At 40.9% G+C, this 11,520-nt stretch overlaps 1 pseudogene; it reads left to right on the top strand.

Moving 5' to 3' along the window:
• The first annotated feature begins 855 nt into the window (after positions 1-855).
• LOC128059173 (translation initiation factor eIF-2B subunit alpha-like) lies at positions 856-1,589 on the top strand (annotated as a pseudogene).
• The last annotated feature ends 9,931 nt before the right edge of the window (positions 1,590-11,520 follow it).

Genomic DNA, 11,520 nt, shown 5'->3' with positions numbered 1-11,520 from the left:
TTTAAGTTATAGTGCTTCTGTGCATTTCTCCCATGAGTTGAAGAAACTAAGGATTTGGTAAATAAAATACCTTGGCACAGCCATCTGGCTGTCTGGTGGTCAGCACTCATCATGAATGCTCAATCGTGTCTGACTATTTGTGACCACATGAACTGTAGCCCACCAGGCTCCTTTGTTCATGGGATTTCCCAGGCAAGAATACTGGAGTGGGTTGCCATTTCCTTCTCCAGGGTATCTTCCCAACCCAGGGATGGAACGTGCATCTCTTACATCTCCTGCATTGTAGGTGGGTTCTTTACCACTAGCACCACCTGGGAAGCCCCAGTGGGTTGACTGCTGGTCCCCAAAAGATATGTCCAACCAGACATGCAGCCTCAAGCGAAGGAACACCTGCATCCCCAGAAGCTGGAAGAGAAAAGGAAGGAGTCCCCTTGGAGCCCTCCTAGGGACCATGGCCCTACTCCATCTTGTTCCAGACCTATGGCCTCCATAATTGTGAGAGAACTAATTCTTGTTGCTTTAAGCCAAGTTTATAGCAATTTGTTATGTCAGTCCCAGAAGACTACTATACATGAGAATGTGTAATATACGAAATACAACTCTATGTAAAATATGGAAGTTATGAAACTGTACCTAACGTTAAATACCATTTCTGTGGAAAGTACAATATCCACATAAACAAATCGTGCAGGGGGAAAAAAATCATATATTTTAAAAGTTAATGGAGGGAAGCGGAGTGTAGAGCCAGGCCTCGCACTGTCAGTCAATGCAGTGTGGAGTCCACATGGTGGCAGGACCTAATCAGGCCTTGTGCATGGCTCAGGGCCTCTCGGGCTCTGCAGTCCAGAGGGCACCATGGACAACAAGGAGTTCATTGAATACTTAAAGTCTCAGATCAAAGAAGATCCTGACATGGCCTCAGCAGTAGCTGCCATCCAGACTTTGCTGGAGTACTTGAGAAGAGATACAGGGGAGACAACCCAGGGCCTGAGGGCGAATCTCACCAGGGCCACAGAAACCCAGTGGCATGGACTCTTCAGTGGCCATGTTGTCGGGCGGTGAGCTCTTCCTGTGCTTCATCAGCCATACCTCCCTGGAATACTCTGATTACTCTAAATGTAAAAAGATCATGATGAGCAGGGAGAGATTTTCCTCAGGAGAATATCACTGTCGAGAAATAACATTGCAGATCTGTGCCATACTTTGATCAAAGATGGGGCAAGAATATTAATGCACACCTAGCCCAGAGTGGTGCTGAGAGTCTTGGAAGCTGCCCTGGCACCAAGAAGCGTTTCAGTGTGTACATTACAGAGTCACAGCCTGTCTTATCAGGTAAGAAGATGGCCAAAGCCCTCTGCCCACTCAGTGTCCCCTTCATTGTGGTGCCTGATGCTGCAGTTGGCTACATCATGGAGAAAGTGGATCTTGTCATAGTTGGTGCTGAAGGAGTTGTTGAAAACAGAGGAATCATTAACAAGGTAGGAGCACCAGTTTTCCACAGGTCCTTGCTCACAGTATGGAGCTCCACTGATGACCTCAGACACCCAACGACATTGTGTATTATGGTTCATTCCTCTAACCCTGTTTAGCTTCAGAACTCTACCATCACAACCAGTGGTTTCCCAGTTCCCCTGAGCCACTGCAGTGGGGTCAGTCAAATTCTGGTCAGATTTCTTTCTGCTTTGGAAACTGATCTGCGTAGACTCAGTTCAATTCAGTCGTTCCGTCGTGTCCAACTCTTTGCGACTCCATGGACTGTCGCACACCAGGCCTCCCTGTCCATCACCAATTTTATAGTCCAATTCTCACATCCATACATGACTATTGGAAAAACCACAGCCTTGACGAGATGGACCTTTGTTGACGAAGTGATGTCTCTGCTTTTTAATATACTGTCTAGGCTGGTCATAACTTTCCTCCCAAGGAGTCAGTGTCTTTTTATTTCATGGCTGCAGTCACCATCTGCAGTGATTTTGGAGCCCCCCAAAATAAAGTTAGCCATTGTTTCCACTGTTTCCCCATTTATTTGCCATGAAGTGATGAGACCGGATACCATGATGTTAGTTTTCTGAATGTTGAGCTTTAAGCCAACTTTTTCACTCTCCTCTTCACTTCCTTCAAGAGGCTCTTTAGTTCCTCTTCACTTTCTGCCATAAAGGTGGTATCATTTTCATATCTAAGATTATTGATATTTCTCCCAGCAATCTTGATTCCAGCTTGTGCTTCCTCCAGCTCAGCGTTTCTCATGATGTACTCTGCATATAAGTTAAATAAGCAGGGTAACAATATACAGCCTTGATGTACTCCTTTTCCTTTTTGGAACCAGTCTGTTGTTTCATGTCCAGTTCTAACTGTTGCTTCCTGACCTGCATACAGGTTTCTCAAGAGGCAGGTCAAGTGGTCTGGTACTCCCATCTCTTTCAGAATTTTCCAGTTTATTGTGATCCACACAGTCAAAGGCTTTGGCATAGTCGATAAAGCAGAAATAGATGTTCTTCTGGAACACTCTTGCTTTTTCGATGATCCAGCGGATATTGGCAATTTGATCTCTGGTTCCTCTGCCTTTTCTAAAACCAGCTTGAACATCTGGAAGTTCACAGTTCATGTATTGCTGAAGCCTGGCTTGGAGAATTTTGAGCATTACTTTACTAGTGTGTGAGCTGAGTGCAATTGTGTGGTAGTTTGAGCATTCTTTGGCATTGCCTTTCTTTGGGATTGGAATGAAAACTGACCTTTTCCAGTCCTGTGGCCACTGCTGAGTTTTCCAAATTTGCTGGCATATTGAGTGCAGCACTTTCACAGCATCATCTTTTAGGATTTGAACTAGCTCAACTGGAATTCCATCACCTTGACTAGCTTTGTTCATAGTGATTAAACTGTGTTTCCTAAGGCCCACTTGACTTCACATTCCAGGATCTGGCTCTAGGTTAGTGATCACACCATCATGATTATCCTGGTCATGAAGATCTTTCTTGTACAGTTCTCCTGTGTATTCTTGCCACCTCTTCTTAATATCTTCTGCTTCTGTTAGGTCCATGCCATTTCTGTCCTTTATCAAGCCCATCTTTGCATGAAATGTTCCCTTGGTATCTCTAATTTTCTTGAAGAGATCTCGTCTTTCCCATTTTGTTGTTTTTCCTTTATTTCTTTGCACTGATCACTGAGGAAGTCTTTCTTATCTCTTCTTGCTATTCTTTGGAACCCTGCATTCAAGTGGGTATATCTTTGCTTTCCTCCTTTGCTTTTCACTTCCCTTCTTTTCACTGCTATTTGTAAGGCCTCCTCAAACAGCCATTTTGCTTTTTTGCATGTCTTTTTCTTAGGGATGGTCTTACTCCCTGTACAATGTCATGAACCTCCATCCATAGTTCATCAGGCACTCTATCAGATCTAGTCCCTTAAATCTATTTTTCACTTCCACTGTATAATCATAAGGGAGTTGATTTAGGTCATACCTGAATGGTCTAGTGGTTTTCCCTACTTTCTTCAGTTTAAGTCTGAATTTGGCAATAAGGAGTTCATGATCTGAGCCACAGTCAGCTCCCAATCTTGTTTTTGCTGACTACATAGGGATTCTCCATCTTTGGCTGCAAAGAATATAATCAGTCGGAGAACGTATTTATACTTACTCAAAACATGCTTTACTTGGAATTGGGTTTTTTCTTTTTAATGGAGCATATTTGACATCAATATAGTGTTTAAAATTTATCTATTGTGTCACGTGGAAAGATTTCATGATAGTTTATTGTGTTTGGTAAAATATGTATAATGTAAACTTTGCCATCATAATCATTTTTAAGTGTACAGTTCAGTGGCATTAATTCTGCTCTCACATTGTTGTGCAGCCATAACCACTGTCTGTCTTCAAAACTTTTCCATCACCCAAAGAACTGTCAACTTTAAGCAAAACTCCTTGCTTTTCTCTCCCCCATTCCCTAAGCTATTTTCTGTCTCCATGATTTTTTTCCATCCTAGGTACCTTATGTAAGTGGAATCACACAGTATCTGTTTCTTTTTTTGAGTCTGGCTTATTTAACTTAGCATGATGTTTTCAAAGCTCACCTGTACGGTACACATGTCAGTGCTTCATTCCTTTTTCTGGCTGCATAATATACCATTGTATGGTTGGGCCATGTGTGTCTATTCATCTGTGAATGAGTACCTTTTGACTATTATGACTAATGCTGCTAATACCATAGGTGTACAATTAACTTATTTGAGTTTCTGTTTTTGAATCATTGGTGTATATACCTAAGAGTGGGGAAAAAACAAGGTAAATGGATACTACTTGCTCTTGAAAATTCTGGAAAACTCCCATGAGTTGTTGGAAGGAATTTTCATGGTTTAAGGGAGAAAAATAATTGCAAGTAAGTTTCAAAGAGAAAAAGAATCTGAGGACCATAATGTACCAAACTTTAAACTGTTGGTAAAATCCATGATCATTTTCTTGTTGACATAGAGACTAATCACTCAGGAATCAACTTTGATAGTTTATGGAAATTAAATTGCTTTGTCCCTACATTAAACACGTCAATAGTTGTACCCACTGCTAAAACATTGCTTTCTTATCCAGACAGAATTAAATATGACTTTACCTCTTAAAATTCTAATAAAGCGCTATAAATTCAAGAACTGCTCTGACCACTACTCATGTTTTACTTTTCTATTTGAGACAGCATGCAGAGTTCCTCCAGTTTTAGTGTTAGGTACTGGTGGCTCAGTGGTAAAGAATAAGCCTGCCGTGCAGGAGACACGAGTCTGATCCCTGGATCAGAAAGATCCCCTGGAGGAGGGAATGGCTACCCACTCCAGTAATCTTGCCTGGAGAATCCCATGGACAGAGGAGCTTGGCAGGTCATAGTCCACAGGGTCGCACAAAGTCAGACACAACTGAAGCGACTCAGCATGCATGCACTATGTTCTAGGCTTTGTGCTAAGCATTTTGAATATATTGTTTCATTGAATCCTTACATCTCAGCAAAGTAGGTAAAAGATCTGTAGGAAAACTGTAAAAAGTGTACATATGCATAATGAGAATACCTTAAGAAAAAAAGAGAAAGAAATAAAAGTAATATTTGAAGCAATAATGACTGAGAATTTTCCAAAATAAACCGCAGACACCAAACTACAGAACAAGATAAGAGAATAGAAAAAAGGATAAATGCAAATAAAACTACAGTGGAAGCTATCATATTCAAACTGCAGAGAATCAAAGATAAAGTACCAAATCTTGAAAGAAGCCTGAGGAAAAAAATCACATTGCATATAGAGGACCAAAGATAAAAATTATCATATCAACAGCTTCTCCTTAGAAACCATCAAGCCAGAAAAGAGTGACTGAAATAAGTGTAGAGAAAAAAATCCCCACCAACCTAAAATTCTGTACTTTTGAAATTATCCTTCAGAAGTGAAGAAGAAATAAGATTTTTCAGGTAAATAAACATTGAAGAAATCCATAACCAAGAGACCTGCCTTGCAAGAAATGTTTTAAAAGATTCTTTAGAGAGAAAGAAAATGATGTGGTCAGAAATTCAGATCCACCTAAAGAAAGGAAGAGAATCAAAGAAGGAATAAGTTCAGGTAAATAAAGTTTTATTTTCCCTATTATAGATTGACCTGTTTGTTCAAAATAGTACTATGTATTTGATTATGTATACATACATCAGTTCAGCTCAGTTCAGTCGCTCAGTTGTGTCCAACTCTTTGCAACCCCATGAATCACAGCATACCAGGCCTCCCTGTCCATCACCAACCCCCAGAGTTCACTCAAACTCATGTCCATTAAGTCGGTGATGCCGTCCAGTCATCTCATCATCCGTCGTCCCCTCTCCTTCTGCCCCCAATCCCTCCCAGCATCAGGGTCTTTTCCAATGAGTCAACTCTTCGCATGAGGTGGCCAAAGTATTGGAGTTTCAGCTTCAGCATCAGTCCTTCCAGTGAACACCCAGGACTGGTCTCCTTTAGGATGGACTGGTTGGATCTCCTTGCAGTCCAAGGGACCCTCAAGAGTCTTCTCCAACACCACAGTTCAAACGCATCAATTCTTCGGTCCACAGCTTTCTTTATAGTCCAACTCTCACATCCATACATGACCACTGGAAAAACCATAGCCTTGACTAGACGGACCTTTGTTGGCAAAGTAATGTCTCTGCTTTTCAATATGCTATCTAGGTTGGTCAAAACTTTCCTTCCAAGGAGTAAGCATCTTTTAATTTCATGGCTGCAATCACCATCTGCAGTGATTTTGGAGCCCCCCAAAATAAAGCCTGACACTGTTTCCACTGTTTCCCCATCTATCTGCCATGAAGTGATGGGAGCAAATGCTATGATCTTCGTTTTCTGAATGTTGAGCTTTAAGATAACTTTTTCACTCTCCTCTTTTACTTTCATCAAGAAGCTTTTTAGTTCCTCTTCACTTTCTGCCATAAGGGTGGTGTCATCTGCATATCAGAGGTTATTGATATTTCTCCTGGCAATCTTGATTCCAGCTTGTGCTTCTTCCATCCCAGCATTTCTCATGATGTACTCTGCACAGAAGTTAAATAAGCAGGGTGACAATATATAGCCTTGACGTACTCCTTTTCCTATTTGGAACATATATACATTAATATGTATATATATATTGAATGGTTGGATGGCATCACTGACTCAATGGACATGAGTTTGAGTAAACTCCTGGAGATAGTAAAGGACAGAGGAGTCGGCATGCTGCTGTTCATGGAGTTGCAAAAAATCGGACATGACTTAGTGACAACAACCATATGTATACACACATATATATACTTACACATTTTAAGTCCCTTATTGCAGTAACATGGCTTTAAATCACATATGACAAACATCCTCATGAAAGAGGGAAATTTGGACGCCGGCACACATGGAGAGCAGATTGCCACATGCATCTACAGAGTGATGCACGTAGAATCCAAGACACGCAAGCACTGCCAGAGACGCTGGGAGGGAGGATGGAACAGATTCTCCCAGAAGCCCCGGGAAGGCATCAACCCTGCCTTGTTTTCAGATTCCTGGCCTCCAGAACTGTGAGACAGTAACCTTCTTAAGCCACCCAGCTTGTTGTACTTTGTTACAGCAGTCCTAGGTAACTAATAAAATCTCTAACTTGAGTTTTACAAAAACACTCAAACCTGCCTGTGGAATTCTCCTTCTCATTCCATTTAATTAAAATTGGAAGAACTCATGGCAAGGTGTGCCCACACACGGCTGCTCCTGGCGTGTGCATTCACCTTCCACCCTACTCTCCCATCTCCACCATTTAACTTGCTGGGGGCACAGTTCCCTGGGATTTCAGACAGCCTGGTGGCTCAGATGGTAAAAATTCTTTCTGCGATGCAGGAGACCCGAGTTCAATCTCTGGAATGGGAAGATCCCTTGGAGAAGGGAATGGCAACCCACTCCAGTATTCTTGCTGGAGAATCTCATGGACAGAGGATCCTTGTGGGGAAAAGTCCATGGGGTTGCAAGGAGTCAGACAGGACTAAGCAACATTTAGAGCTTAGAGCTTCAGACAGCCAGGGATGTGTGTGTGTGTATGTGCACGCATGTGCATGCACTAAAACTCTCATCCATCTCAAGGTGGGAGGTTGGAGCTTGTTCTGGAATTAAACTTGGATGAAGGAAGCTCCCTGGTAGTTCACAGAAAAAGGTTGCATTATGTTGAAGCCACCTCTTTGCTAACATCTGAGAGACATTAATTTTTTGTTTGTTTTGTTTTCTCTTAACTGAACCAATTACCGAATGGTGATCTCACCAGCACAGGAGACCTACATGCAATGGCACTCTTTTTGCTGACCATGATCCTGAAGAACTTAAGCATTTAAAGCCCAGAGGCTCCAGACACTGCAGAACAGGAGGGTCTTGGCAGGAGCACAGGGCTGGTGCTCCATCTGTCCAGGAGGAGCTTGCAGGAGAGTTGGTTCATGATGACACAACTCAGGGATCTTCTGCTCCCATCTGAGGGAAAGTGCTCCAGCATGTGGGTCAGAAGAAATGTTTTCAAGGAAATTTTGGAAAGAGCAGTTTATGAGTCAAGACACAATCTCAAAACAATCAAAACCATTTGTTTTGCATTTTCTTCAACCTGAAAATATGTGACACTGATGCTAGAAGAGCTGGAAAATCTCCCGCAAGCATCCTGCAGAACTTGGGAGAGCTGTACTTATGAAATGTTGATTCTGGGAAATCAAGGAAAGATGTGCACTTTTACATTTAGAAGGTAGAATAATTACTCCATTAGTGTTATTCATATAACAATGCTCCAGGGAGAAATCTCAATTAACATAAATAGTAAATGATATCATATTTACTATTACTCATCAAATAATAAATATGATATCATTTACTATCAGATAATTAGGAGATTTTGAGAATGGATGGCACATTTTTCTATGGGTATTTTCTCAACAACTTCACATGGGAGAGAGGGAACAGGGAGAGACTGAGTATTTTTCATCATTACTTATAGATATTTCAAATCTGTGGTGAAATAAGGGCAAAGAAGGAAGGAAAGATGGAAAGGAGGAGGAATGGTAGGAGGGAGAGAAAGAGGGAAAAAAGAAATTACTCAGCAAATAAAAAGTGTGCATATATGCTAAGTAGCTTCAGTCATGTCTGACTTTGCAACTCCATGGCCTGTAGCCTTCCAGGCTCCTCTGTCCTTGGGATTCTCCAGGCAAGGGTACTGGAGTGGATTGTCATGCCCTCCTCCAGGAGATCTTCCTGACCCCAGATCGAACCTGCATCTCTTACGTCTCCTGCATTGGTAGGCATGTTCTTTACCACTAGTACCACCTGGGAAGCAAGTGAAAGGTACTAGAAACCAAACGTTGGTAGACTATGAAGCCCACATCAGAAGCAGTTGGTCTTCTATGAAAATAGAAAAACAAAGCCACTTGCTGTTTTGATTACTAAAAGATGGGCTCCCGGAGAAAATGAACACCTTTTGTCATGACCACATATTTTTAAGTAAAATTTTCAAATTATTTTTTTGTCTGAAAGTAAATGAGCTAATGTTGATCAAGGAGATAAAAAAAAAATCAACAAACTAAATAGAAATATCTGGTGAAGACTAATGATGTAAGTTACAAAAATAGTAGCAAGAAATACAATGTAGAGATTAAGAATTGTTTTGTTTGTTTTGTTGTTCTCTGATTCATGAAGTTGTGTGTGTTGGGGTGTGTGATACACACAAATGCATATGGGCAGAATCCACAGAAGATGCTGGAGGCTCAAGACTTATTTATTCAGGCTCACAAGAACACTGCTGGGGCTCTGCATGAGAACACTGGAGGAAAATCTTTCACTCACAGGGCAAGAGGAACTGACAGGTCCCTAATGGTGTTATTTTACGTGAAAAACATAATCAGAAGTAGCATTAGAATCACAGCTGACGCCGGACGATGGACAACGTGATTGTAGTCCTTACTCAACACCTGTTCCCCACAGGCCACCCCCTCTCCTGGGGACCAGCAGTACCTACAGGTGCATCAGCAACCACAGGAATTCTGCGAGAGATCTAAAATGTGAGGAGCAAAATGTTCTTAATTTCTCAAGAACACAAATAAACAATAGAGTTTATTCACTCCCTTTAGGTGCCTGAAAGACATTCTGTTATTGTTAAATAACCTGACAAATTGTGCGTGTGTGTGTGTAATATTTATTGAATGTGATATGCAGTGGCTAAAAAAAAAAAAAAAAACAAAGCAAACAAACCAAACAATGATTCCATTTAGTTTGTTTGCATTGCAGCTTTGTGAGAAATCCAGTGTTAAATATAAAGCATAACATCCCTCTTTCATTCACATTCTCCATTTAATTTTATTTGATTGAAAATGTTGAAGCAATCCATTTCTCTAATGTCTATGTTTTGAAAACACATAACAGACGCGTTTAATTTTTTATTTTTTTTAGTTCTTAATTGGAGGGTAATACCTTTACAATGTTGTGTTAGTTTCTGCAGTACAATAAAGTGTACATGTATACGCATATCCCCTCCCTCTTGAACCTTCCTCCCAGCCCCCATCCCACCCCTTTAGGTCATCACAGAGCACCAGGCTGAGCTCCCTATGCTATCCAACAGCTTCTCAGTAGCTATCTATTTTCCACATGGTAATGTATATATTTCAATGCTACTCTCTCAGTTCGTCCCACCCTCTCTATTCCCAGCTGTGTCCACCAGGCTCTTCTCTATGTCTGTGTCTCTGTTCTTGCCCTGCACATAGGCTCATCTGTACCATTCTTCTAGGTTTCACATATATGCTTTGATATACGATATTTGTTTTTTCTCTTTCTGTCTTACGTTACTCTGTATAACATGAGATCTCATTCTCTCTTTCTAGACCTAGATTCTGCAAGATCTTTTTAAAAACTAATTAAATGTTTTCTACTCTCTGTCACGTTTCCATAAAGAAAAAGATGAGGCCTGATGACACCTCTAATGTCACCACGAGTAGCCTAGAGGAAATGGACTTGCAATAAAAAAAAATTATAAGAGAACAAGCTATTGTGAGCATCTGCAGTGCCTCTGGATGTTCTGTTGCTACATTTAAGAACATCCTTTACTTGTTCTTCCCTATTTGCCCCGTGTAGCTCACCAAGATTAGTCAAATGACTTCTCCTAGACATTATGGACCTTTCTTGCAAATCCATTAAGTTCAGAAAGCTGCACGTGTGACTTCTCAGGAATGTGGGAAACTGGGAGCCAAACAGGTCTAGTTATACATCCTCCACGAACTGGAAAATACCCTCGACTATGACAAAAAAAATTTTCTGTTTAAGACTTTCCTCTTCATTTTGAGGGGTGATGTTGCTAAATTTCACATACCCATCACTATAATATTGTGCAGCACTTATATTTAAATTTCCACTCCACTCCCTTATTTCCCTTTCAAATTAGCTCCAAATTATGAATAATGAGGATGGAAGGATTTCTGTGTTTAAAGTCCTAGAAGTAAAGGTTTCAATAGTCAATGTTCTAAAATGCAGTTGACTTCTCTACATTCTGAGCAAGATTCAGTGACAACTGGTTGGCAGCCAGGTGGGCTAAAAGAGATGTTTAAAAATATCATGGGAATGAAATGAATGTGGTCTCTGTTAATCAGGTTTCTCCTTAGACAACTGGAAGATACTAGCTTGTCTTGGACACTGCTCTTGAGTGGGAAAAAAAACATACTCCAATGGATAGCTTTCTAACAGGATCAGAAAGTCCCAACTTGACCCAGTAGCCTCTCGGAGACTGGTCACCTGACAGCCACCTGAATGGACCAATGCACAGGCAGCATTCTGAAGTCAAATGGTACCTAGCAAGTCCACCTAGGGTCCACTGAAGCTAACATCGTCAATACATTTTCCAAGAAGTTGTGAGTTCAGGGAAAAAAAGAACTGAAGATAAAAAGAAATACAAACTATTTTGCAGATATGAAAGAGCAAAAATATAAATACATATATTTTGAATAATGCTTTCTAATAATATCCATGCAAGTCATCCCATCCTCCTTGTGTTTG

This window comes from Budorcas taxicolor, chromosome 14, assembly GCF_023091745.1.
Source record: "Budorcas taxicolor isolate Tak-1 chromosome 14, Takin1.1, whole genome shotgun sequence".
NCBI lineage: Eukaryota > Metazoa > Chordata > Mammalia > Artiodactyla > Bovidae > Budorcas > Budorcas taxicolor.
The sequence above is the reverse complement of the archived record's forward strand: the minus strand, read 5'-3'. Positions and strand labels throughout refer to the sequence as shown.